At 46.6% G+C, this 26,334-nt stretch overlaps 1 protein-coding gene across 1 annotated transcript in view; it reads right to left on the reverse strand.

The window, feature by feature from the left end:
• CLPB (ClpB family mitochondrial disaggregase) overlaps positions 1–26,334 on the reverse strand; it is a 1,391,731-nt gene that overhangs the window by 707,466 nt on the left and 657,931 nt on the right. The window lies entirely within an intron of this gene.

Raw genomic sequence — 26,334 nt, forward strand, 5'->3', positions numbered from 1 at the left:
GGTACGCCGGAAGGCAAAGTGGGACTTTCCTCCGCTTCTGCCGAGCGAAGAGCGACAGGAAGCACACCGTCGGGCGCAGCGTCGCCTCCCGGGTCCGAAGCCGCCAAAGGGGTGCACCGTAGATTTCAGGATTATTAGCGGCTCGGACGGGGAGGAAACGGACCAGCGGAGCCGAGGGCTCAGGCGGCCATCTTGGTCGGCGGCTCGATTTTTATCATTTTTGATAACTATGACCTTGAGCAATGCACTTTACTGGTTATAATTGAGATTATGCCTAAGCTTCAATAGGGCCAACAGTTTTTTTCATTTTAATATATTATGTATGTCAGTAAAAGTGTTTTGATTTAGACTTACATAAGAGGTTCTTTCAAAAGGTATTTTAAAAATGGACTATCCGTCAGCCGGTTTACGCTATGTTGGCCTTTTATGAATGAATGAATGAGTGTGACTTGCAGAGCGCATGACTACTTCGGAGAGTGTCCCGGCACTTTTAATGCACTTTTGTTGCCTAAAGCATATGAAATTAGTCCTGTATGTTGATAATTATTCCCTTGCACAATGCACCTTATTTGTTATATTTTAAGCTTATGCTTCAATAGGGCTAACTGTTTTTGTTCATTTGAATACCATAATTATGCCTGTGAATCAGTTTTGCCGTCGACTTACTTATGATGCTCTTTCAAAAGGTATTTTAAATATGGACTATTCTTCTACCGGTTTGCACTTATGTTGGCCTTGTAAAGAATTTGATATATATGGGATATGTGGTTGCAGATCCCTCTAAGATTTACTTTAGTTGAGAAGATATTTTTAAGAATCAATCGTTGTTATTAGATGGAAGTGAGAACAAATGGACACAGCTTCCTGCCTACATCCATTGGCCGGCAGAGTGAGTCAAAGGTAGCAGTACACAGCGTTTACGCCAACAACCCGGACGCCGGACGAGTAGTAAGAAATGCGTTACTTACCTGTGACAGCAGTTATCCAGTATTGGTATCTTTCATAGATTCACATGCCTGAATCATTCCACCTCGTCGGGATGGGAGTCCCCGGTAAATAATTATAGTAATGTCACATAGACATATACTTAGTACTAGGCCAGAGGCCTCACATTAGTAGCCTATCTAGGTCCTTATGTAAAAAGGACCAAACTTTGGCCAGGAGCCAATCAGCTACTATCACCCTCCTCACCTTCCTGGAAGGAGCCCTAGTCCCTCAGATTTTCTTAAGCACAGTGCTAAGTAGTACCTACTGAGAGGGTAAAGGTGAGCCCTTCCAGGGGAGGCGGGTGGGTTGCATGTGAATCTATAAAAGATACCAATACTGGATAACTGCTGTTACAGGTAAGTAACGCATTTCTTATCCAGTATTATGGGTATCTTTCATAGATTCACATGCCTGAATCAGAATAGCAAGCAATAATGAGCACATTTCGCATAATGCATCCATAAAGACATAATAATCATATCATAAGTTGTTACACAGATTACATGATACTCAAAACCTGATAAGAAATGTGCGATAAATTACCTGGAAGGTGGGATGATAGGAAGAAGGCTCACCACTAATGAAATAGATGACGTAGGACCGCCTGTCCCACTGCTGCATCCTTCATAAGTTCAGAATCCAAGCAGTAGTGCTTGGTGAACGTATGTGGTGTCTTCCATGTCGCCGCTTTGCAGATGTCGACAATGGGTACCCCAGCGAAGAGCGTCATGGATGTGGATACCGCTCTAGTGGAGTGTGCTCGAACCTTTGAAGGCAGAGGATGGCCCGCCTGTTGGTGACAGAAGGCGATGGCCGCTGAAATCCATCTGGAAATGCTCTGTTTTGTCAATGCTAGGCCTTTCCTGGGCCTGCTAAATGTAACAAACAATTGGTTGGACTTCCTAAATTTCTCCGTCCTGTGTATGTAGAATTTTAGACATCGTTTGAGGTCCAATGAGTGTAGAGATCTTTCAGCCGCAGATGATGGATTCGGGAAGAAAGATCTCAGGACAATAGGTTCGTTGAGATGGAAAGAGGACGGAACCTTCGGTATAAACTTAGGGTTAGTCCGTAGAATGACCCTGTCGTTCTTGAACTGGATGAAGGGGTCTTGCACAGAAAAGGCTTGCAGTTCACTCACTCTCCTTGCTGACGTGAGCGCCAGTAAGAGAGCCGTTTTCCATGACAAATATTTTAGATCTGCTCTGTGGATTGGCTCAAACGGGTGTTTTCATTAGTTGAGCTAGTACCACATTTAGTTGCCATGTAGGTGGTGACGCTCGAACTGGAGGGAAAGTCCTGAATAATCCCTTCAGAAACTGCTTGACCAGTCTATTGGTCCATAGTGAAGCTCCACATGAAGAACGTCTGAACCTGGATATGGCCGCCAGGTGGACTTTTATGGAAGCGTGTGCCAGCCCTGAATTTGCTAGGTGGAGCAAGTAGGGTAGAATTTGTGCTGGAGTAGAAGTGAACGGATGTAATTTCTGAGCTCTACACCACAAACAGAACCTTTTCCACTTAAGGGAATACGTCTTATTAGTACTTTCAGCCCGGGCCCGGGCTAAGACGACCCTGCATTCCTGCGGAATATCTAAATCCTGGAACTCTCTGAACTCAGGAGCCAAGCCGATAATTTGAGAGATGTTGGATCCGGATGCTGGACTTGTCCCTGGTTCATTGTGAGATGATGTGGGCATGTCATGAATAGAATTGGAGGTTCCAGCGATAGAAGGTGTAGTTCTGTATACCAGTGCTGGCGCGGCCACGCTGGGGCTATCAGGATCATGGTACAACTCTCTGCTTTCAGTTTCTGGAGAACCCTGGGGATCAGGGGAAACGGTGGAAAAGCGTAAGCAAAGACGTTGCACCATGTCATCGAAAAGACATTCCCTAGGGACCTTCTCTGGGGAAGCCAGCTTGCGTAATGTTGGCATTTCGCGTTCGCCTCCGTCGCAAAGAGATCCAGGTGAGGCTTGCCCCAATGGGAGAACACTGAGTCGAGCGTCTTCTGGTCGAGCTCCCACTCGTGGCAAATTGAGCGCTGCCTGCTTAACGAGTCTGCCAGGGTGTTGTCTACTCCTGGGACATACTCTGCCCGCAGAGAAATGTTGTGTTGTAGCAGCCAGATCCAAATTTGCTGAGATTCTCGAGACAACGTCCTGGATCGAGTACCCCCCTGTTTGTTCAGGTAGTGCATTGTGGTGGTGTTGTCCGTCCTCACAAGCACTGGGGAGTTCCTGATTCGGGGTAGGAATGCTCGAAGTGCCAAGCGCACTGCTCGTAACTCTAGCAGATTGATGTGGAGATGTTTTTTTGCCACTGACCGTGTACTTGCAGTTCTTGAAGGAACGCCCCCCATCCTTCCAGTGAAGCGTCTGTGGTTATCAAATGAGGAGAGACTGGGAGTAGAAAAGGCAAGCCCTTGTTGTCGCCCAGAAGCCACCATTTCAGAGCTTTCTTCATGACCTGAGTGATCTTGACCCAGTCGTCGAAGGATCCTGTACTTTGGATCCACTGATTTGTTAAAGCTTCTTGTAGAGGCCGCATGTGGAGGTGACAGTGAGGAATGAGAAAAATGTTGGAAGACATCATTCCTAGCAACGACTTGAAGAGTCGAACCTTGACTCTCTATTTGGTCTGAATGTGGACGGCCAGGGTCTTCAGCTTGACCTGACGTTCTCTGGAAGGGAAGGTTTTCTCCTGTTGTGTATCCAACGTTGCTCCCAGGAAATTGAGACGTTGTGACAGTTGTAGAGTTGATTTTTCCTGGCTGAGAGTTAGGCCTAGGTTCTCGAAGAGATGAAGGCAGGCCGTAGAGGACCTGGCTACGCCTGTCCGAGTAGGAGCTTTGATGAGCCAGTCGTCTAGGTAGGGAAAGACTTGGTGATGATGCTGGCGAAGGTATGCCGCTACCGGAGACAGACACTTCGTGAAGATGCGTGGAGCTGACTTCAGGCCGAATGGTAATACTCTGAACTGGTAGTGTCTGCCTGCCACTGCAAACCTCAGGAATTGTCGATGACTCTTGTGAATGAGGATATGAAAATAAGCATCCTGGAGGTCTAAGGATACCATATAGTCTTTTGAATTGAGTAGGTGTAATACCTCCTGGAGGGTAACCATACAGAATGACTGCTTCTTGAGGTATTTGTTTAGGTTTCTCAGATCCAGTATTGGTCTCCACTGCTTCTTCTCCTTTTTTCTGATCAGGAAGAATCGGGAATAGAATCCTCTCCCCTTCTGACCTCGAGGAACTCTTTCCACTGCTCTTTTCTGGAGCATTAGTGAGAGCTCCTGTTGAAGTAGGTTTAGATTCTTGTGCTGCATAGGACATGGTGGGTTCGGAGGAGGATGTTCCACAAACTCCAAAGTGTGTCCGAAGCGAACTAACTGCAACACCCAACGGTCTGTCGTAATTTGCTTCCAATTGTGAAGGAAGTTGGTAATTTTCCCTCCAACTACGAATTGTGGAGAAGAGATGGAGGCCTGTTGGAGAAAGCAGTCATTGGCGTCTGTAATTGTCTTTCTTGCCTCCTTTTCCTCGAAAGGACGACTTGTTGTATGAGGATTGTCCTTGTTGTTGCCTCTGCTGATACTGAGGTTTGTACTGCTGGGAAGAGTTATAAGAGGACTTGTAACCTTGATAGTTGCCACAATTCTGTTGCCCTCTACCTCTGGATCCTCGAAAGGAATTATTCTTGTATTGCAGGGTGCCTAGGGCTTTCGCCGTTTCGGTATCCTTCTTAATACCTTGCAGCATGTCATCGATATGCTCACCAAAGAGTAACTCCCCATCAAATGGCATGTCGAGAACCTTGGTGTGCACTTCAGGCCGGAATGCGGTGGCTTTAAACCAGCCCTGGCGTCTCAAAACCGCTGCCCCTGCCAATTGACGAAAACCTGTGGAAGCGATATCCAAGGCCACATCGATCATCTCTGAGGCAGAGCGATCGCCCTCCAGCAAAATCTTCTTAACCTCTTCTTTCTGGTCTTCTGGGATCGCCCCTAGATATGGGGCAATATCTGCCCATATCAGCCGATTGTAGCGACCTAGTAATGCCAGAGAATTTGCAGCCCTGACTTATAGGGCGGACATGGAGGAAAATCTCTTGCCAATGGCATCAAGTTTTCTCCCCTCTTTCTCAGGAGGCGCTGTTATTGCCGCTGACGGGTTGCTGGACTTCTGCTGAGCGGCCTGAGATATAACCGAGTCAGGTTTAGTTTGGCCAGTTAAACATGCGGGCGCAGTGTCTGGGGCTTTGTACTTCCTTTCAAGCCTAGCCGGCACTGGAATGAGAGAGGAAGGATTTTTCATTATTTTCAGTCCTTGCTCCCATATATAATCGATTACTGGAATGGAGCGAGCAGATCTCTTGAAGGGTTCCTTAAAATCATGAAGGAAACAGTCCTGCGTTTCCGATGCTATTTGGATGTTGAACCTTGCAGCCGCTCTCCCTACTATATTATGGAATCCCCCTAAATCTTCAGGGGGTGAATCATCCTGTACTTGGTCTGGGGATGCTGGATCCGGGTTGGCGTTATCATCAGAATCCTCATCATGTATTTCACCTTCCTCGTCTTGGACCTCATCATCTCTCATTTCTTCCTCATATTCATCCTCATCCGAAGAAATTTGAGGAGGTAACTTCTCTTGCTCCTGACGCACAACCAGCGGAGGTGGTCGCTGTCGATGTTGAGGAGTTGGCGCTTCCTGTTGTGCCTGTACTCCTGATGCAGGAGCAGATGATGGAAATCTTTGTTTATAGTCCGAAATTTGAAACTGGAGGTCAGAGACAATTGACGCTGGAAGGCACACCATAGGCTGAACAGTGGTATGCTGCTGAACTTCCTCTTGAATTGTAACCTCTTCAAAATCTTCACAGTCTGAACTCTCATGAACTTTGATGTTAAGATGAGAGGGACTGGATGCTATGGGAAACATATTCTCTACGTCAGGATCTTCTGTTTCTAGAAACAGCGTTGGCAGCAGCTGTTGGACCTTGCTAGGTGAGGTCATCTCTGGTGTCACCAGACATGATGACATTTTAAAATGGGTATACGTATACTTCAATGAAGGAGAGCCCTTAGATTGTAGATTCGTTGACATGGTGTCCGTCGACTGTGGAGCGTCTACGATTTTTGATGTTTTATCAAGCGTTTTCATCATTGACTGCATCGACGTCGCTGATGTCCTCGTAGACGACGACGTCAATTTCTTCGTCGACGGCGGCGTCGACACTGTAGTAGTCGACGACGATGGCTTCGTCGACGGGCTCGTCGACGATGGTGTCGACGTCGATGGTGTCCTCGTCCACGATGTAGTCTTCGTCGACGAGGTAGTCTTCGTCGACGGTCTCGACGTCGACGGGCTTGTCGACGATGGTGTCGACGTCGACGGTGTCCTCGTCGACGATGTAGTCTTCGTCGACGATGAACTCCTCGTCGACGATGGGATTTTCGTCGACGCTGGAAGCTTCGCCTTCGTCGACGATGAAGCAGACGTCGACGGGAGAGTCGACAGAAGCGTCGTCGACGGTTTTGTGACAGGAATGACAGAAGGTATTGACCTACCCATCGTCGACGATGTTGTAGCAGTCGATCCCATGGAGAAAGTAGACGCCGTGGATGTCGAAATGGAGACTGTCGACATCGTCACAGGCAGGCCAGAAGACACCATAGCAGGCTTCTAGAAGTCTGTCATCTGAAGAGAAGGTTTGACCTTAGGATGACCCTCCATGGAATTTGGCTTCTTGTGAGGAGGCGCAGCAGACTGACCTGGGGATGTCTGTCGAGGCCTTTTAGGAGAGGAGTGGAAGCTCCTGAAGGAACACTCGCTCTCACCTGAGGAGACCAGCTGCTCTTTGTCCTTCAGTCTCTGGAGCCACAGAAGCAGTCGCCCTTCCCTGTCCTTCAATGTCTTGACCGGGAGAGTGCGACAAATCTTACATTCCTTGGCAGAATGCTGAGGGTAGAGGCAATACAAGCAGTCTTCATGGTTGTCCTCTATATGTAACCTCATTTTACTACAAGAGGCACAGGGTCTAAAAAGCCCTTTTTTAGGAGTAGTAGACATATTAAATATCAATACTCCTTTCCAATCTGAAACTTGAAGAGTTAATAGGAAAAAACCTGAGCAGAGCTCAGTGGAGACTCCCTTAGCACGACGTGCGGTAGAAAATCTGAGGGACTAGGGCTCCTTCCAGGAAGGTGAGGAGGGTGATAGTAGCTGATTGGCTCCTGGCCAAAGTTTGGTCCTTTTTACATAAGGACCTAGATAGGCTACTAATGTGAGGCCTCCGGCCTAGTACTAAGTATATGTCTATGTGACATTACTATAATTATTTACCGGGGACTCCCACCCCGACGACGGGGAATGATTCAGGCATGTGAATCTATGAAAGATACCCATAATACTGGATAAGCAGGATTCTTGTACGTTAAATTGAATCTTCCAAATTTGAGGAGATGAAAGAAATTAACAAAGAAAGATATGACAAAGGGGAACCAATACCAAAGCAAAATCCCTCCCCAACCCTTACGTCCCTCCCTAACCCTCCTCCGCACCAGCTATTGCCTTGCTATGTTGATCTGAGCCTCTAGTCATAGGTTTTGGGAAAGCATCATGTTTCCAGTGTCTGATCTTTAGCTAGGCTCTCCAGTGGAAGCAATTTAAGGATCTGCAGATATTTAGGACAGGTAACTTCTGTCATGTCTTTTGTTAGCAGTTGTAAGAAAGGCGCCCATAGTTTGGCATACTCCCTCCCTTTGCCCTCAATGCCAAGAGACTTGCGTTCCATAGCTAAGAGATACCACAGGTGATGGATCCAGGACAGCACGTCAGGTGTAGCCGTCGTGCCCCATTGAGCTAAAATGACCTGTCTAGATGTCAGCCGCGCTCACGTACTGATTTTAATGGAAACACCTTGGGGTGAGAGAGGCCAAGGAGGGTGTATTCTGGTGTCCGGGGCAAGGAGTTAGAGAAGATATTTTTACATACCATTTTATATTCGTCTTAGGTCTGCATTGTGTGCTGGTTGTACGGATATGATTATGTTCTATATTGGACATTTTTATGATCTTTCTAATTGTACCATGTTAATGAATTGGGTAATGTGTTTATTTCTATAAGAGTTTATTTCTTAGAGATAAAAAGAATATGATCTGAGTAATTTAGTAAAATATGAAAGATTAATATTTTCCGACAGGAAATTGGTAGATCTCAGTATTCCAGTGTCCTGCTCTTAGGAGCCAGAAAACAAGCACTGAGAAGTAGAACTAAACATTTTGGATGTGAATTTTTAGCTTTTTCAAGCTTTTGTTTGTTTTAATCTATATCCACAAATAACAGATGATTATTTCTGTTATGTTTTACCTTTCAAAATAAAACTAACTGTAGTATTAGTTGATTTGTACACTTGCAGTTTCTTATTTTTAATTATATGGAGATTCGTTATAGAAGTCAATACCAATGATATTCTATAAATGTGTGCAGTACACAGGCACCAAAATATATATTTTTAGCAAGAAAAAAGTGTGCCGGGATCAAACATGCTGGTGGGACTCTTCGCTGTTTATGACTTTATGACTATCAGTGAAGATCCTGTAGTAAAGAAATCACCCGGTTTTCTCTAAAAATGACATTTATGAGCTTTCCCTTTTCTGGGAAAGGGCTTCTATAACATTCACTCTTTCGGCGAAACACTTCATAACTTCTAATCTATCAATCAATTAGTACTTATAGAGCGCTGCTAATCACCACAGGGGGTATTCAGCTGCTAGTGAGCCTTGTTGGTCGGAGAAGCAGGTCTTAAAATCCTTCCTGAAGATGGTTAGCGTCAGGACGGTGCGTAGAGGGAGGGCGTTCCAGGATCTGGCAGCGAGAAGGGAGAAGGAGCGTCCCCCAGGGCAGGAGCTGCGGATACATGGAATGCTTGCGAGGGCGAGGTGTGCGGAGCAGAGGTTACTCATGGGTAGGTGGAAGGTCAGGCGGTGGTTCAGGTAGAGAGGTCCAATGTTGGAGTGCCTTGTATGCATGGGTGAGGAGTTTGAACAGGCATCTTTTGTGTACGGAGAGCCAGTGGAGGTCCTTCACATGGGTGGAAATGTGTGACCCTTTGGGAAGGTCAAGGATGAGTCTGGTCGCCGAGTTTTGGATGGTTTGGAGTCTTTGCATGAGGTCAGAGGAGGTGCCTACATAGAGTGTGTTGCCGTAGTCGAATCTGCTGGTAATGAGGGCTTGCGTGACTATTTTCTTTATGCTAGCGGAGAGGAATCTAAAGATCTTGTAGATTAGGTGGAAGCAGGCGTAAGCTACTATGTTTATCTGGCATTTTATTGTGACTTTGCTGTCCAGTGTGATGCCTAAATTGCATGCTTAGTCTTTGGGTGGGTCCAAGTTCTAAGGGCCACCAAGAGTCGTACCAAAGGAAGTTGTCTCTGCCGAATATCAGAACTTCGGTCTTGTCAGTGTTTAACTTGAAGCAGCTGTCTCTCATCCATGTTGCGATGTTTTGCATGCATTTGTGGAAGTTGACTTGTCTCTGTGGGGTTCACTGATAGTGAGAGGATGAGCTGGCTGTCGTCAGCATAGGAAACAATGTTGAAGTGATCTGACAATTTGTGCAAGTGGTGTCATGTAAATGTTGAAGAGGGTTGGGCTCAGAGAGGAGCCTTGTGGTACTCCACAGATGATTTATTTGGGGGTGAGGTGAAGGAGGATGCTGACTTTCTGGGTGCGTCCTGTGAGAAAAGATTATATCCATTTGAGTGCACTGCTCATGATTCTGATCTGGTGGAGTCTTTGGATGAGGTGTGAGATGGTGTTGAATGCTTCAGAGAGATCTAGGAGGATGAGGGCAGTCGAGTAGAGTTTGAATGTCATCTGTGGCAGCGATCAAGGCTGTCTTGGTACTGTGATTGGCACTGAAGCCCGATTGGGATGAGTCTAGTAGGTTGTGTCTCTCCAGGTGGCTGGTCAGTTGAGTGTTGATGGCTTGCTCTAGGACTCTGCCTGGGAAGGGAGGGAGGGAGATAGGACGGTAATTCTGGATGGTCAGTTGGATCTGCTGACGGGTTCTTGATTTGATTTGATTAAAGATGTATAGAGCGCGTAGCTACCCTTGGGCGTCCCAGCGCTATAGTAACAGCCTGACAGTACTCCTGGGGAAGGATTATTGGGGGAACAGCCAGGTTTTCAGTAGTCTGCGGAATGAAAGCAGATTGTTTTCTTTGCGGATGCTAAGGGGGAGGCTGTTCCAGAGCTTAGGGGCGTTGTATGCAAAGCGGCGCCCACCAGTTCGTGCTCTTCTTATTCTGGGGACGCTGGGTGTCCAGGACAGGGTTTTGGGAAGTTTGTTTGGGTCGCCTAGGAGCATAATTTCCGATTTCTCACCGTTAAGTTTGAGTCTAGAGTCTTTCATCCATTTGGAAATATTATGCAGGCAGGCGACTAGATTCTCCATGGATTGATCGGACTGGTTAATGGAGACGACTAGTTGGGTGTCGTCGGCGTACATGACCACCTTTATGCTGAATGGTGAGGCAATGTCGTCTAAGGGGGCCATGTAAACGTTAAAAAGAGTGGGGCTCAGGGAAGATCCCTGGGGAACTCCACAGTTCAGGGGGAGAGCTTTGGAGTGACCGTAGCTGTCGGCCACTTGGAAGGTCCTATGTTCCAAGAATGATTTTAACCAGGCCAGGGCAGTCCCAGTGATCCAAGTTTTTTGGAGGCGGTGGAGGAGGATGGTGTGGTCCACCGTGTTGAAGGCGGCACTCAGGTCCAGGAGGATCACTGCCACTGATCCCCCTGCATCCAAGATGGACCTTGTCTCCTCTGTTACGGCCAGGAGGGCGGTGTCAGTCCCCTGTCCTGGTCTGAACCCTGTCTGGGAGTGGCGAAGGAGGTTGTTGGTCTCTAGAAATATTGAGAGCTGTTCGTTTACAATTTTTTCTGTCACTTTGCTGATGCCTGGGAGAAGGGAGATGGGTCTAGGTGGGGTTTCTTGATGAGTGCCCGTACTGTCGCACTTTTCCAGTTGACGGGGACTATCCCGCGGGAGAGGGAGGCATTTATCAGCCTGGTGAGAAGGGGTGATACTGTAGGGGCTACTAGTTTCAGTTTACTCATGGGAGCTGGGTCGTCCAGGGATCCACTCTTCACATGGTTGAGAGTGGCCACCAACCTTTCGATGGAGATGGGGAGGAAGGCATTCAGGACGGGGGCGTCTTGGTCGATGGGCCCAGCTGGGAGGTCTGTTGGGGGTTGGGCTTGGGGAAGGTTTTTAGGATCTTGAGGATTTTGGATGAAAAGAACTCAGCGAGTTGGGTACATCTGGCGCCGGTGGGATCAGCGGCCGGCTGCAGTTCGGGAACTTTCATAAGAGATTTTACTATGCGGTAGCTCTCCTTAGAGGAGTTGGAGGCAGCTAGGATTTTCCCTTCGTAGTGAGTAGCTTGCGTATCTTTGATGAGGGTTTTGTATTGCTTCATGGTCGAATGTAGGTTTCTTTGCTGTTTGAGGTCCAATATTTCCTCCAGAGACGTTCGAGTCTTTTACATTTTTTCCGTAGTTCACGCAGTTCCGGAGTGAACCAGGGTGACTTGAATGATCCCCTCTTACTGGGGAGGTGTTTGACGGGGAGGACCGCATCAAGGGATGATTCTATCCAAGCTCGGATTTGGGTGTCTGCTAGTGAGGGGTCTTGGTTAAGGTTGGGGGTGGAGGTGGAGGCTATCAGCTGGCTGGTCCAAGCATCCATGTCTAGTTTGTGCCACGGGCGAGAGGGTGCTTGGGGTGGAAGGCTGTGAGTGATTTCGGTGGAGATTGGAAGTTTGAAGAGGAAAAGGTGGTGATCTGTCCAGGGGATGGGTAGGGGTGGAGATGTGGTGAGTTCCGGGATGTTGGAAAAGATAGGGTCCAAGAGATGGCCCTTGTTATGGGTGGGCTGAGAATTCGCCAGGGAGAGGCTGAGTGCTGCTAGGTCTTCTTTGAAGTCTCCAGCTATTTTGTTCCCTGGGTCATCAAAGTGGATATTAAGGTCTCCGAGCACTGTAAAGTTGGAAGATAGACAGGCTAGGGAGGTGGCAGTCTCCACCAGGGAGTTAGGGAACTGTCTAAGTGGGCCCGGGGGTCGGTATATTAGAAGACCCGACAGAGTTTTCTCCGGGGAGAGATGTAGGGAGAAGTGAGTGTTTTCGCAGTCAAGGATTGGGCTGTCCTTGAGTTGGCAGGAGAGATGGGCTTTGGTGATAATTGCTATGCCGTCTCCTGACCCTTGAGGTCTATCTAGGTGTTTAATTGTGTAGCCCGGGGGTAGGGCTTGGACTATGTCTGGGTCGGATGCTGAGTTGATCCATGTTTCCGTGAGGAACAGCACTTCTATATCGTTATTCAGTATTAGGAGGTTTATCTCGATGCTGTGTTTGGGGAGGGATCTGCAGTTGAGCAGAGCCATTTTAATTGTCCTAATTTTGGGGGATGAGTGGAGGGTGAGTCTGTATGGGCAGTGGTTGCATTTGTTTTGATGCTCAACGGGAGAGATTGAATGGAGACAGGGTTCATGGGCACGCATGGTGAGTTTCCGAAGAGTGCCTGAGGAATAGCTGATGGGTGACGAGGTGAGAGGAGCAGGGGGACTGGGCCCTGGGCTCGTCCTGGCGCGGACGGGCGCAGACGGGCTTACCTTTGGCGCGCCTTCGGCGGGCTGGCGGCGCGCCCACAGCGCATGTCCGCTGCGCGTCCGGCCAAGGCACATCCTTTTGGGGGGAGAGGGGAGGGGGCGTGGCCTCAGGGCGGTGGGCGTGGCCTCACTTCCCTCGCTGATGGCGGCAATTGTTGACTGACCCACGGTAGCGTTAAGATCGGCTGCGCGGTGTGTGCGAGCGACTCTAAGGAGGGGGAGTGCTCAGGGAGATGTGCAACAAAAGGTAAAAACAGCGATTTTGTAATTAAGTGCTTTTTAAAAAAAATGGCGATCCTTCCTCCCGGCTTCCGCCTCAGGAGGTGTCTGTTTCAGGCTAATGCGGGCTTGGGGATTAGCGCGTCTTATACAGTGGCAAGGGGGGGGGGGGGGCGTGGCCTCAGGGCGGTGGGCGTGGCCTCACTTCCCTCGCTGATGGCGGCAATTGTTGACTGACCCGCGGCAGCGTTAAGATCGGCTGCGCAGTGTGTGCGAGCGACTCTAAGGAGGGGGGAGTGCTCAGGGAGATGTGCAACAAAAGGTAAAAACAGCGTTTTTTAATTAAGTGCTTTTTTTAAAAAATGGCGATCCTTCCTCCCGGCTTCCGCCTCAGGAGGTGTCTGTTTCAGGCTAATGCAGGCTTAGGGATTAGCGCGTCTTATATAGTGGCAAGGGGGGGCGTGGCCTCAGGGCGGTGGGCGTGGCCTCACTTCCCTCGCTGATGGCGGCAATTGTTGACTGACCCGCGGCAGCGTTAAGATCGGCTGCGCGGTGTGTGCGAGCGACTCTAAGGAGGGGGGAGTGCTCATGGAGATGTGCAACAAAAGGTAATAACAGCGATTTTGTAATTAGGTGCTTTTTTTTTTTTAAAAATGGCGATCCTTCCTCCCGGCTTCCGCCTCAGGAGGTGTCTGTTTCAGGCTAATGCGGGCTTGGGGATTAGCGCGCCTTATATAGTGGCAGGGTGGGGCGTGGCCTCAGGGCGGTGGGCGTGGCCTCACTTCCCTCGCTGATGGCGGCAATTGTTGACTGACCCGTGGCAGCGTTAAGATTGGCTGCACGGTGTGTGCGGGCGACTTGAGGAGGGGTCTGACCTCTGTGTGTTTCCATGCTTCTGGGAAGGTGTTGGTGCTGATTGAGGTGTTCAATATGGTGGTGAGCTGGGAACTGATTTGAAGATTCGGTTCGGGAGGATTGTTGGGTGCTCCTGAGTGGATCAATTTCATCAGGGTGGTGGGTGTAGTGAGTTGGTCCCATGTGGAGAGTTGTTGCATGTTGTCTGTGTTGAGTGCATGATTGTGGGCGGCAACTGGCTGGGGATTGAAGGTTTTGTTGATAGTGGCAATCCTGTTGATGAAGTGGTTGGTGAGTGCGTTGCATAGCTGTTGAGAGGGATGGATCGAGTTCTCTGTGGCCAGGGGAGCGGGGGGCAGGAGAATTCTCTGACGATGGAGAAGAGTGCTTTGCCTCGGTTGGTGCTAGCCGCGAGGCACCTGATGAGGGCTTCTTTTTTGTGGTTCGGATGTGCAGTGGTAGTTGCTGAAGGTTGTTTTTATAGGCTTTGCGGTCGAAGTGGTTTTTGCTGGTTCTCCATCTTCTTTACAATCGTTTCCATTCCTGTTCAGGCGTGTACTAAGTGGCTTGTTTGGAGGGGACCATGGTTGGGGTGTCTTGGTTGGCTGCGTTGATGATCCAGCTGTTGAAATTCTGTACTGTCTGGTCCAGGTTAGGAGAGGTGAATCTCCATGCCAAACACTTTCAGGTCTCTCAATCCAAGGACAAATCACTATGCTAGTTTGCATTACATCTAGTGGCAAAACAACTGGGTAGCAACTATTCCTCACTATACTCCATTGCAGCTTTTTGTTGAGACAAAACCAGAAAAAAGGATATGGATACATGTTTTCCTGAATAAGCACCTTGAAGATGGGTACCCATTCTACACAGCAGGCACAGCTTTTTTTAATTTACATATTTATTTAAGCACTGGCTTGTGGCCGGCAGCCACTTAATAGCAACAATAATTGCCAAATGTAGATTTTGAGTTAATCAACTTCCTCCCTAGACGATGGACAGTCTAAAGCAGCAGAAGGTCAGAGATCCCACGTACATTTTCACATCTGATCTCCGGTGGGGATCGAATTACATTTAGAGGTGTGTGAGGCAAGGCGTGACATGACCAGTATGCAGACAGTTCTACGTATCCCCCTGAATGTTGGCACCTGGGCCTGGCTCGTCCCATGCCCTGCTGCAAAGCCTGCTGCCACCTTTAATTCCAACGGCAAAGCAGAGTGCAAGATTACAGCTCATATCGGTCCTTTAGGAGTTGAAAAGAGGCTAGATTCCTATCAAATTGATGCAAGGATGTGCACGCTTCAGATTAAGAGACATGTTGCTGTACTTCTTTCGGGAGGGGGGAGGGGGGGGTTGCTACTTATAGAGACAATCTGCCTCCCCTATTAGTAGCGCCGTACGAGACAAGAGGCTTGATTTGTCTTATTCCTGCAGGATACGCACTTTGAGTCACTTCCTTAAAACACATTTTCCCCTTATGTCATTCTATATTAATGTACAATCAGCGCTAATCCCTCTGCCCACAATTAGCAAGGCCTGCGGTATCAGGAGGAGAGGGGCAGAACACAGCCCCTGCTGCCGTCTTGTGATGGGCCCTTTACTGGGTGGCATCAATCCTACAAGCCAGGCATTGTCATAATCGCTCCGCCGGGCAGTACTACGGCTCTGACTGATCTATTGCAATAAATGTTACTCATGGAAAACACATCGATTTTCCTGAGAGCCCATTAAAAATACAAACGCAACTTTCCCATTCAAATCGGTCAGTGGGATCTACATATACAATATATGTTATGGCTCTTTTTCATCTAATGTTCTCACCACTTCATTCTGGGCTTTGATTAAAAGAGGCGATGCCTCGCCTCGGATTCCCCGAGGAAGCTGATGGGTGGGTCGCCGTGTGAGAGAGACAGCGTGTCCCCGTCGGCGGCACATTCATCACCCCCCCGTGACCGGCAGCGCACTCCTTCATGGCTTGGAAACAGATTCATGACCGCGCGCTCCCACCACCACCGCGCGTCCCCGATCTCACCGCCCCGTGGATAAACCGGGCGAAGCCACCCCTCGAAGGAAAGTTGGATGAGGGGGGCTCCCCGCTCGGATGGACCTCATCATCCTGTGAAGTGTCTACAGAAGGGCAGAGGATCGTACCACTCAAGTGACGCCTCTAGGGGCATTTAAATGTCCCTTCTGAACCAGGCACAATGTAGGGCTGTCATCATCAGGGACAATTTAAAGAGCATGGGTTGACTCACAAAAATGAAAGAAACAAAAACACTACTGCCTTTCCCATAGTCCTACATTTGGATATTTTATGCATTTACTAAAAAAAGACACCAGTATCGGCAAGAAAATGTTACACTATTAGTTCTCTTGGGGAAAAAAATCCTTTCCTCTTCACTTACAAAGTGATGTGTTTGGTCGGCCTTCTGAACTGCAGTATTTTGGTCTGAAACTTCTGATTGCACTTTTAGTGCGCAAACAAGTGTGAGGAAGTCACTTCCAAATGTTTTCAAATCGTATATGTTACAACTGACCACTCCCCTGACACACACGAAGAGGCCCATAAGTGTACCTTAAGAGAAAATGTAAGAGTGTGTTATGCATGTTAGTGACTATATACTTTTTTTTAACTAACTTAATCCAGTTTTCCAACTGTTAGAAATATAGTGTGAGTTACTCCTGTGTATAGGCTTGAGTCAGCCAGTCTAAATCCTAAAATATCCTTTGCAAATCGGACAGAAAATACATCAAAAATATAACTCGCAGAAACTATTGGCTCCGTATATATTGGACTGTCTCTTGTTTTTTGAAAGCACAGATACGGTTGGTTAACAAGTCACATTGGCTGTGTCAAATCTCCAAGTGGATTTGTTCATGAGAGTGTAACTTGTCATGATGTTTATTCTGTCCCCTCATCTGTGTCTCCATCTATCTGCTAGTTCTGTGGGCTTTAAGGCGTACAATGAAAACCTTTACTTAAGTGTTTGGGGCTGGATGCGGGGAGCAGAACTTCGAGTCTTTAATAAGGCATAGTTTTGTCTACTCAAGACTGTAAGTAGAATTTGCATATTTATTGTCAATACACTATTTGTGAATATTATCTGCAAGACTGTATGGTGTCCGGTCTGATTTTTCGATACATTATATATTAAAAGAATTAAAATAAATGCCAAGTTATATTAATGAAGTGTGGCGATTGTATATCCCTTGGCTTCTAGGCACTCGGGGCTAATTTCTTTTCAGTGCCCACATGCTCGTCTATTGGAAGCATCAAGAGATGGTTTGTGTAGGGTCGGCGCCATGAAAAGTATATTCCTTCCTCAATCGTTAGTGTCTGTGCTTTTGTGTTTTGTACTCAATTTCTGGGTGTCTACACTCCTGGAAACGACAAGTGATACAGAGGAGAATGTCCAGAATGAAACAACATTTATTTAGAATGAGCACACGGCCAATGTGTCGGCTAACTAAACCAATAAGAAGTCCAGCTCTACCCTAGGACGTTTGACACAGTGGCTGCCTTTCAGTGCAATCACTGGTTTAAATGGCCACCGTCAGATCTGATTATTGCAGTATAGCGGCATGGCCTTCATTAGGACTGGTCCACTCCACCAACTTCGGAGTCATCTTATACAGACGTGAAAGGGACTCCACCCTCCAAAAATGGTTACAACCTATTACCCATGTTTGTCTAAGGCGGGAATTGCCTTGCTGGGAGTCTTCATGTTATAATGGACTGAATTCAGAGCTCCCAGCATTCTTTAGTCGTTAAGCTTCTTTCTTCAAAAAAACTGGACATCCGGCTAACTCGCCCATAGTCATTCATCTCTTTCGCTTTACCCTCCAGTATGATAGCCTACCGGCCTTCTAGTGCCAGGACTGGAAAATCTTTCTAAGTCTTAATACAGAGATCTGAATACTGGTACCATGCATGCTGAGAATGTCACAGCAGTAGTGGAAATAAGGCTCTATTCCAGTGGGTTGTCTCGAAATGGTTATCGTAGCGCCAGCTCAGCCTGCATCATTGCCCATGACAGGAGAATGACCTTATCTCTATAAAAGTATGGGCATAGTTACAAGGCGCAAAAAGCTTGAAGCTCGCTTTTGCCTCAGGCCATTGTTATGGCCACTAAGGAGCGGTCTTTCACAAAATAAGTTTCTTGTCATTGTGGAGGTTATTGATTCAAAAGGCTTGAGCACCATTCCGGTTAAGACCAGGTTAAGGAGCCTAGGGAGAACAAAACAGTGCACAAGACGGAACAGGAGCATTTGACTGTCATGTACCTTTAGAAGTCCTTGTTAGCTGCATAGGGGACCCGCTTGGAAAATACTGGATTTCTCCAATGGTTGTAAGTTAAGTCTTGTAAGCGTGACTTGCAGTCCAGTTTCAGCTAGTTGGCAGAAAAACATAACACTTTCTACTGAGCATGTATGTGGATCGATGTTTTTTTGCTAGTGCCCTGTGGCAGCACCTAAGCCATTGGCTCTTACACTGGATACCGGTGGTCGATTTTCTGGAAGCCACCAGGACATACAATGGTCAAACGAGAGAACTAGATGTTTACAGGTCAGCAATTCAGGAATCATACACTCAAGCTGAGCAATGGTAGGGAGGAGTGTAACTCTCTCTTCCTCCCTCCATGGTCAGAAGGATTCTCCTGTGAGGGAGGCAGATGTGGTCCCTTTAGCGTAGATCCAAGAACCAGACTTACAAGTCCATGCCAGAGCTACCATGATGATTGAGAACCTTCAGCCCTCCCTAGTCCCCTGGCAGATCAGTGGACTCAGATCCTATGGAAAGCCGTAATATCAGAGAAGTTGGAGGAAGACATACAGGATTGCTCTGTCCATAAATCAGCATGTCCCACTGTAATCCAGATCACCAGAACATCCAAGAAGTGAAATTACCACTTTCTGTTCAGGAGAGTTGCAAAGATGTCTAGGGGTGGATGACCGAAGGCCACAACGAGGGAGGTTTAAGATTTCCTAGAGAATCTCCAACTCCGAAGACAGGGGTGTAACTGAATTATCCCATAAGGTAGTGGTAGAAAGGTTCCTATCCATTCCCTCAGTAGTTGCTGTTTACTGCGAGCTGAGGAAATATTAAATACTAATACTGTATCTTGAGACTGTGACTAGCTAGAAAAATAATTAAACTATTTTTAATAGTTATCAAAAAATCCAATTCAATGGTGAAGTCAGATTTTTAGTAAATATTAAGGAAAAGTATCTTTTAGAAAGTCCTCTGCATGAAGTTCATGGAAACCAATCTGCATTTTGCTCTCTCAGTTCTGCCAACCTCTAATTGTTATTGGGATTGGTGTGAAATGCTTTCCTGGAGCAAACAATAGGCTGACCTGAATGGACAAAGATTAACCCAATAAACTTGACGCAATATGCAGGGTGGGGCTGTGAGCATCCTTTTGACATTAAAGTGTCAAATCATGCTTAGCAAGTCTTTATTTTTTCATATAACAGTTGGGGCCCACTTCAAAGAGGTCTTCCCTGTTGAAGACAAATGTTAGCTGATATCTGGGCATAGCCCTTCTTTGGTCTCCACCCACCCTGCCAGACAGACTTCAATCAATTTTGGCCCCTTTTTGACAGTGGTCCACATAGTGGCATACAGTGTCAAAGCCTGTTTCATAGGTCTGCTGTGTTTACATATAACACTTGATATGCAATGCGAAGTAGGGAACCAGGATGCCAAAACAATTCTTGTGTATTCACTGTCTAGTTTCCAAAAAGTCTCCTTTTTATTCTACCAGAATTTGGTCCCTGGGTTTATTGGGTTCCTCTGGCTGCTTCATACTGGTTATTAGTGTTCAATGTGAGAGGAGCACAGTGCATTCCCCACATACACTCCCTGCCTTCAGAGCCCCACTTCAGCATGGTAGAAGACTTTCACCACCTTAAAAATATTCAAAGTGGTTAGGATTAACTCAGGAACCTTTACCCCATTTGTTAGGGTGTCCCCAGGGGTAATTCTCACCCACTAACTCATGCCAGGCAAAAATGTGGCATCTCCAGGCACCCTCTTCAGAACATTCCTGGATCTGAGGAAGATCAAAAGGAGACTGGACCTGCTCTCTCTCGTACCGAGGACAAAGAATTGGACTCCAAGGATAAAAAGGCTGATATGCTATTCACGCTACAGGAATACAACAAGCTACAAGAGGCTTTTCCTAAACTGAGCAGTGGCAACCGAACCCAGGCCAGACTTTCCCTGAGATCCTGAGAATCTCCAAGTGCTTCCCTTGAGGTACTGGGGTTTTTTATAAATGTACTCCTGTAGGGGATTGGGAATTGAAAGACAAAAATAATCAGAAGGTAAAATCTGTTGCCTAGGACAAACTTGGTTGGTGTATTAGAACCGTGATCCCTTGCGGTCAGCGTCAAATTGCGCCTACGTCCTGTTTTACAGCAACCATTGACTATCTTCGGCAATTTGTGCTTCTTGGTGCTATTTTTGCTCAAAACATTTAAAATTAATCCCTCAGGATCTCCACATTGGAATTTAGTTTATTATATTTTACTCTATTTTTTCTAATTCGTTTTCAGGATTTTTATTGTTTTGCATTTTAACTTTATTGCTGTTTTTGCACTGCATAAATACTTTGCACATTGCCTTTAAGTTAAGCCCTATCTGATCTGTTCATTAGCCGTTTTTTATTTTGTATCTAGAGGTGGGTCCTTACCATCTCAACTAATAATCCAAATTCTCACACCAGGCCTCACCAGACCACCTCCTAAGCACATGTTTGAAGCAGTCTGCCATAGAAAAAGAGAGAAGTGGTATCATAGCCTCAAAAGAGGAGGCACCACCAAAAATTCTAACCAGGGTATGTTATGGCACCCACCAGTCAGAGCCCACCAGGCCAAGTCCTTTTCTGAGCAGGTAACAGTGAGGCATGGCCTCTTAAGGTTCTAAACATAGGCAATGTAACTCGCAATACGATTTATACTTATCAGCAAGGAGGTTTTGGACCAAAGAACTACACAATCTGATCTGCTAGTTGTCCAGGAACAACTTCACACTGAAAGTTGCACCTGAGCTTTATAACTCAACTTAAAGGAGGGACTACCCTAGACACAGAAGGGAGACATGCCATAGAGGACATCAGGATGAGCAGCATTTTAGCATAAGCCAGGGGGTGAGACTGTCTGGCCTTAAGTATGGAACTTATCTGTGTAGTATTTTACTTTTTCTAAAAAGACAAGCACTGGTCTGGATAGTGATTTATTGGGTCTGTTGGTTGCTTGACGAGTTCTAAATCGTTGCCCCTTATACTACCACCTGGTAAAGTCTTTAACTGCTCACCCTCCTAGATTCAAGTGCAGAAAGGGAGTAATTAGCCCAGTCTGTACAGCTATGGTAATATGGACACCAGGACAACAATGGCAAATGGCCTCAATCAACAAGATTGGTAGCTAGAAGCCCCTGTCTGTCCCATGCACCCTTCAAATTGGGTCCGACATCTTCCCTACGCAAAATGCTTGTGGAACCATAGGCCTCTAGAACCACAAGATTGTGATAGTCCCATTGTACATTAATTGATCTGCTAGCATGAGATCCCCCATTACCCGCTGAATCACCCCAATGAAATGAATCATCTTGAATGGAACATCGGTAGATTACCGAGTACCCAACAGATATAGTGTCCAAGGTATCAGAGCTAAAGTAGACCTTGCCTACTCTGTAGATGCTGCTATGACGAGGGAGTAATCTATGTATGATTAGCAATGGAGCATTTACAGTCACAGCAAGGCCACCATCGGGCCACCATCTTTTCAAAGAGGGGAACTAAGAGCATATGGCATTGTCCTGTAATCGTATTGGTAGATTCCCATCATAAAATGGAGCTACATGCTGCAATTCTCCAGGATGGGTACATGAAAGTAGGCATCCTGAATTTACACTGAGTAGAGACAGTCACTGATTTGAATAGCTGAAAGCACCTGCTTGAAATCCAGCATCTGGTGCAGGTGGAGGTAGTGCTTCAGATCATAGTGTTCTAAAAAGGCTTCAAACCCTCCTCCCCGTTCTCTTAGAAATAAATTGTCGGGTAGTTCCGAATAATACAAAGGATCTGCATGTTTAGACAACATAAACTAAGGGATTGGAATCCAGACTTATTCCAGACACCCTCAAATGATATGTTAGCCTTTAGACCAGCTAGCTCACCGTACCACCATAAGCCCCCTAACTCTACCAAGGAGCAAATGGTTTCTGGCAACCATCGAACATGACAACCCTTGACCCTTCAGGGATCATGGAACCAGTGTACTACTTTTCGCTCAGTCTCTCGTGCTCAATTGATCTCAGAAAAAAACACAGAATAAACCATGGGAACATTTTCAATAAGCATTTATTGAACCAGCACCATCCTCATATAAAATACGTATGCTGTGTCAACCATTAGACAGAAACAGATATATACCATTGCAAGCACCGACAGAGTAAATAAAAGGTAGAATTCTACCATGGTGCTAAAACAGTGAATATATGTAGGTATATAGATACATAGCAATAATCAGGTGTACTCATAAAATGGTAACCCTATCGGAGTGTACCTAAATGTACCTAGCATGTATGTAGGGTGTACAGCCAAGAATCCCCCAGGAGAGAGCCAACCCCATTACCTGATGGGAGAGAATGAAGGACCCCTTCCTGGTCTCCAGTTGGACAACCCGCAAGGAATGTCAGCCCCACTACGTGCTGGTGCTTCTGCAGGCCGGGACCTCAGCGTCTAGTGTCAGCGTGAAAGCTTCTCCTCTGGTTCCCTAGTGAAGATATGGTTCTTTTATACCCATAAAGTACCCTCAGGGGTTCTACCTAGATGTGAAATGGTACTGTGGATCTGTCGTCTAAAGGTGACAATAGCAGTGACTTTTTACAGTTTTTATACAGAAGATAGCAATCCTGCTGGCCATGTCCTAGACAGGTGATTAACATATGAAACTAAGAATCCTTATGGATAATAAATTAGGCTAGTTTTCAAAGAAAACCACACGACATTTATTCGGCACATAACTAGGTAGAAGGATAGCGTCAGAATCAAAATGTAGATTAAGGTAGGATGAATTTAGGTAAAAGCTTGTGCTGTTACCTAGGCCTATATTCGGGTACCTTGGGGCTCATAACAAACTGAAGGGTGTAGAACCCATGCCATAACTTTTTAGCTCAATTGCATTTAAAGCGGGGAGCAGGTCTACCTCCTGCAGGTCTACTTTGGATGCTGTCTATGGTGTAAGCAACATGGTGGGAAAGACACGCCAATTGTAGATTACAGCCTTTCTTTACAAGTCAGAGGACAAATGCAACTGTGGGGATTTGGGTCGAGAGTTTGTAATAGGTGGGCCACCCCTGCTACTAGAGTCGATCTGGCCCCCTCAGATGAATCCCAGTAAGGTCACTGAGACTTCTTTGTCTACATTGAATTTGTAACAGTAGGCTTATTCTTCCTCATGAAACAATTCTTCTTCATGTGTCTATTCTCTGAGGAAGAGGAGACTTCTTCGCCCACAGTCCTGGAGTGTAAACGTACACCGGTTGAGAGAGAGGATGTACTATCGGTGCAGCCGGGATGATTATCACCAGTTTGGCCATGCCTGTCTCACACTGCTGGAGGACCGCATCTGTTCAGTGATTAGACAAATTATTCTCATCAAAAGAGAGAGGAGTGGTTACTTTTTTTCTGAGCCTGCAGATTCAGATGCAAGGGTTTGAGCACAGGCTTGAGTTCTGAGGACTTGTGTGACTACTGTTGGTACATGGGCAGACAAGAGTTTATGATCCTGGTGCAGTTCTTAGAAGGTTCCTAGATATCATCATTTGTTTAGCAGCTTCTTGGGCCCTTAATCAATAACACCAGAGTGGTACATTCTCTTCCCACATTGCTCCAGAGACCTGTCTCCATGCCATGTCTGGGAATATTAAGAGTACCCTGCAGGTAACGCAGCATCACCTCCAAAATAGCACATGCATATCCCCCTAGATCAAGAAGAGGGATTCCTGGATACAAAAACTGGACTCATCTTGGGATCGTTGCCCTTGTTGTCTAATGACTTTGAAATATCTTGCAAACACAAGGAGATGATGGACGGAAGGCTGAAACTTTTCAGACACTCACCCCCAGTCACAGATCTGGGTTGAATCCATCATCGTTCTTTAGCTCACTTTGCCACCCCAGTTCTGACACAGCTGTATGCAAACCAGTCTTGACCCTGTGCCTCATGGGAACAGTCCAGCCCGAACTGCCAAGCCATGTCTTCTCTGGACCGGAAACAAGCATTCTGGGACTGATTTCGGGCTAACAGCCCTCATCAACCAGGCTAGGTTGAATCCAGTGGCAAAGTGAGTAAGGGACCCACATCTGGGCATACCCTGCCAACTTAGGGCGAACAAAGCAAACGCAAGGAGATTATGAACGGAGCGCTGAAAGTTTTCAGACACTCACCCCCAGTCAAAGATCTGGGTTGAATCCCTCATCGTTCTTTAGCTCACTTCGCCACCCAGTTCATACACAGCTATATGCAAATCAGTCTTGTCCCTGAGCCTCATGGGAACAGTCCAGTCCGAACTGCCAAGCCATGTCTTCCTTGGACCGGAAACCAGAATCCTGGGACCAGTTTCAGGCGGGATAACAGCCCTCATCAGCCAGGTTAGCTTGAATCAGTGGGTCCCTTGCTCACTTTGCCACTGGATTCAAGCTAGTCTAGCTGATGAGGGGTGTTAACCCGAAAACGGTCCTAGGATGCTTGTTTCCGGAATTCAAAGGAGCACTGAAACCCTACTTACACTTCCATGTGTATCCGAGGAAATGATTCAGAAGGTTAAGCAATTCAATTCAATTTTCAATTCAAATACCTTTATTCGGCACTTCAAAAGTTACCATAAAAGAGCATACAAAATACACATAAATTCTAAAAACATTATTTTAAAAAAAAAGACAAATTTTGTTTTAAAAAACGGGATAAAATGTCCTCAAATAGGTCGGCACGTTCATTAAGGAATTTTACTGATATTGGACAAAATTTACAGGTTATTAAGATTGAAGTCCACCGCCTCTCGTGTATTTCTCAGTCTCATTGCCATTTTGATGAAGCTTATTGTGCATAACAAGCTGTGGGGATCCGAAGCTTCTTGTAAAAAGAGTAAGGCTACTTTCACCTGTCTCAGCTTCTTTTTCTTCAGGATCCTTACTAGAAACTTACGCCTAGGGACTGAGTAAAAAAGGGCATAGTAGAACGAAATGAAGGGTATCCTGTGGAGACCTAGCGTCGCAGCCGCAGGTACCCTTCAACTCCACAGTACTTGTAAAACCAGCGGGGACGGCAAGTAGATGGTGTAGGAGGTTTAGTCTGAAGCGGGTCATATAAAATCTTTCCTGCGCATTGTGTATCACTGCCAAATAAGGTTCCATTGTACATGATTTTTTCAGCAGGCAATCCGCAGTGACAGACAATTTCCCCCTTTCCCTGTCGGCCCTTTTCATGGATGTCCAATCAAAAAAAAGTTTTTTAACCTGAGTCCTATTCAGATTAGTCATGGACTCAGGGTCCAAAAATGAATTCTTGCAGCCAATTGACTCCAAAGAGACTTTTACATACTTTAGCCACGGGATCTGTGCCCCTCTGTCCCGGCTCATACAGTCTTTGATGATTTGTCGGCTAAAGTTGGCCTCCGGTTTGATCCAAATTTTGATCTAGGCCAAGAGTGGTGTAATCCTTATTCTGTCTTCAATGTATGATTCCCCCAATTCGCTATGTGTAATATAAGAGGGGGTGCTCTGGGGAACCTTTAATAGCCTTTTGAAGAACTTGTTTTCCTCTTTTTGGATCTGGCACACCCGGTTGCACTTGAAACCCCATACTTCGGCACCGTATGAAACTTTGGAACAAACAATTGATCTGTACAGGTTAAGTATCTGCTCAGGTGACCATCTGCCAAGCCTCTTCCCATATGTCATTATGGCACTCGTTGATGCCACCAGTTTGGCTGCGTGTCTTTCAATGATACTTTTGAATTCCAGTTTCTCATCGAATAAGACTCCTAAATAAGAAAAGGACTTCACCCTGCCCAGCCTGTGGGATCCTATCCTGTGTGCAAAGACCCTCTTGGTGCTTGTGCCTGTTGACATTACATATGATTTTTCCAGATTTGCAGCCAGGTCCAGCGAGTTCATAAAATTGACAAAGCCGTCAATCAGTTTTTGGAGTCCCAGTGGGGTACGGGCCAACAACACGGCGTCGTCCGCATATAGGAGGACTGGCACCGGGCGCTGACCTATTTGTGGGGAGTCCACACCCAACTTCACTAGCTCTTTGTCCAGATTGTTAATGTATAATGAGAATAGGAATGGGGCTAATATACAGCCCTGACGCACCCCACTGGTGCAAGAGAATGGTTCTGTCTTCATTCCATCTTTCGTGTATCTCACTGTGGCTGTGGTCTCCAAGTGTAGGGCTTTAAGTTGCTAACCAGCCCCTCATCCACTCCTAGGTTTGTCATCAAGGCCCATAGTTTTTGCCTATTGACGCGATCAAAGGCCGCAGAGAGGTCCATAAACCCCATGTGAATGGCCCCTTT

The sequence above is a fragment of the Lissotriton vulgaris genome, chromosome 8 (genome assembly GCF_964263255.1).
Source record: "Lissotriton vulgaris chromosome 8, aLisVul1.2, whole genome shotgun sequence".
Lineage (NCBI taxonomy): Eukaryota > Metazoa > Chordata > Amphibia > Caudata > Salamandridae > Lissotriton > Lissotriton vulgaris.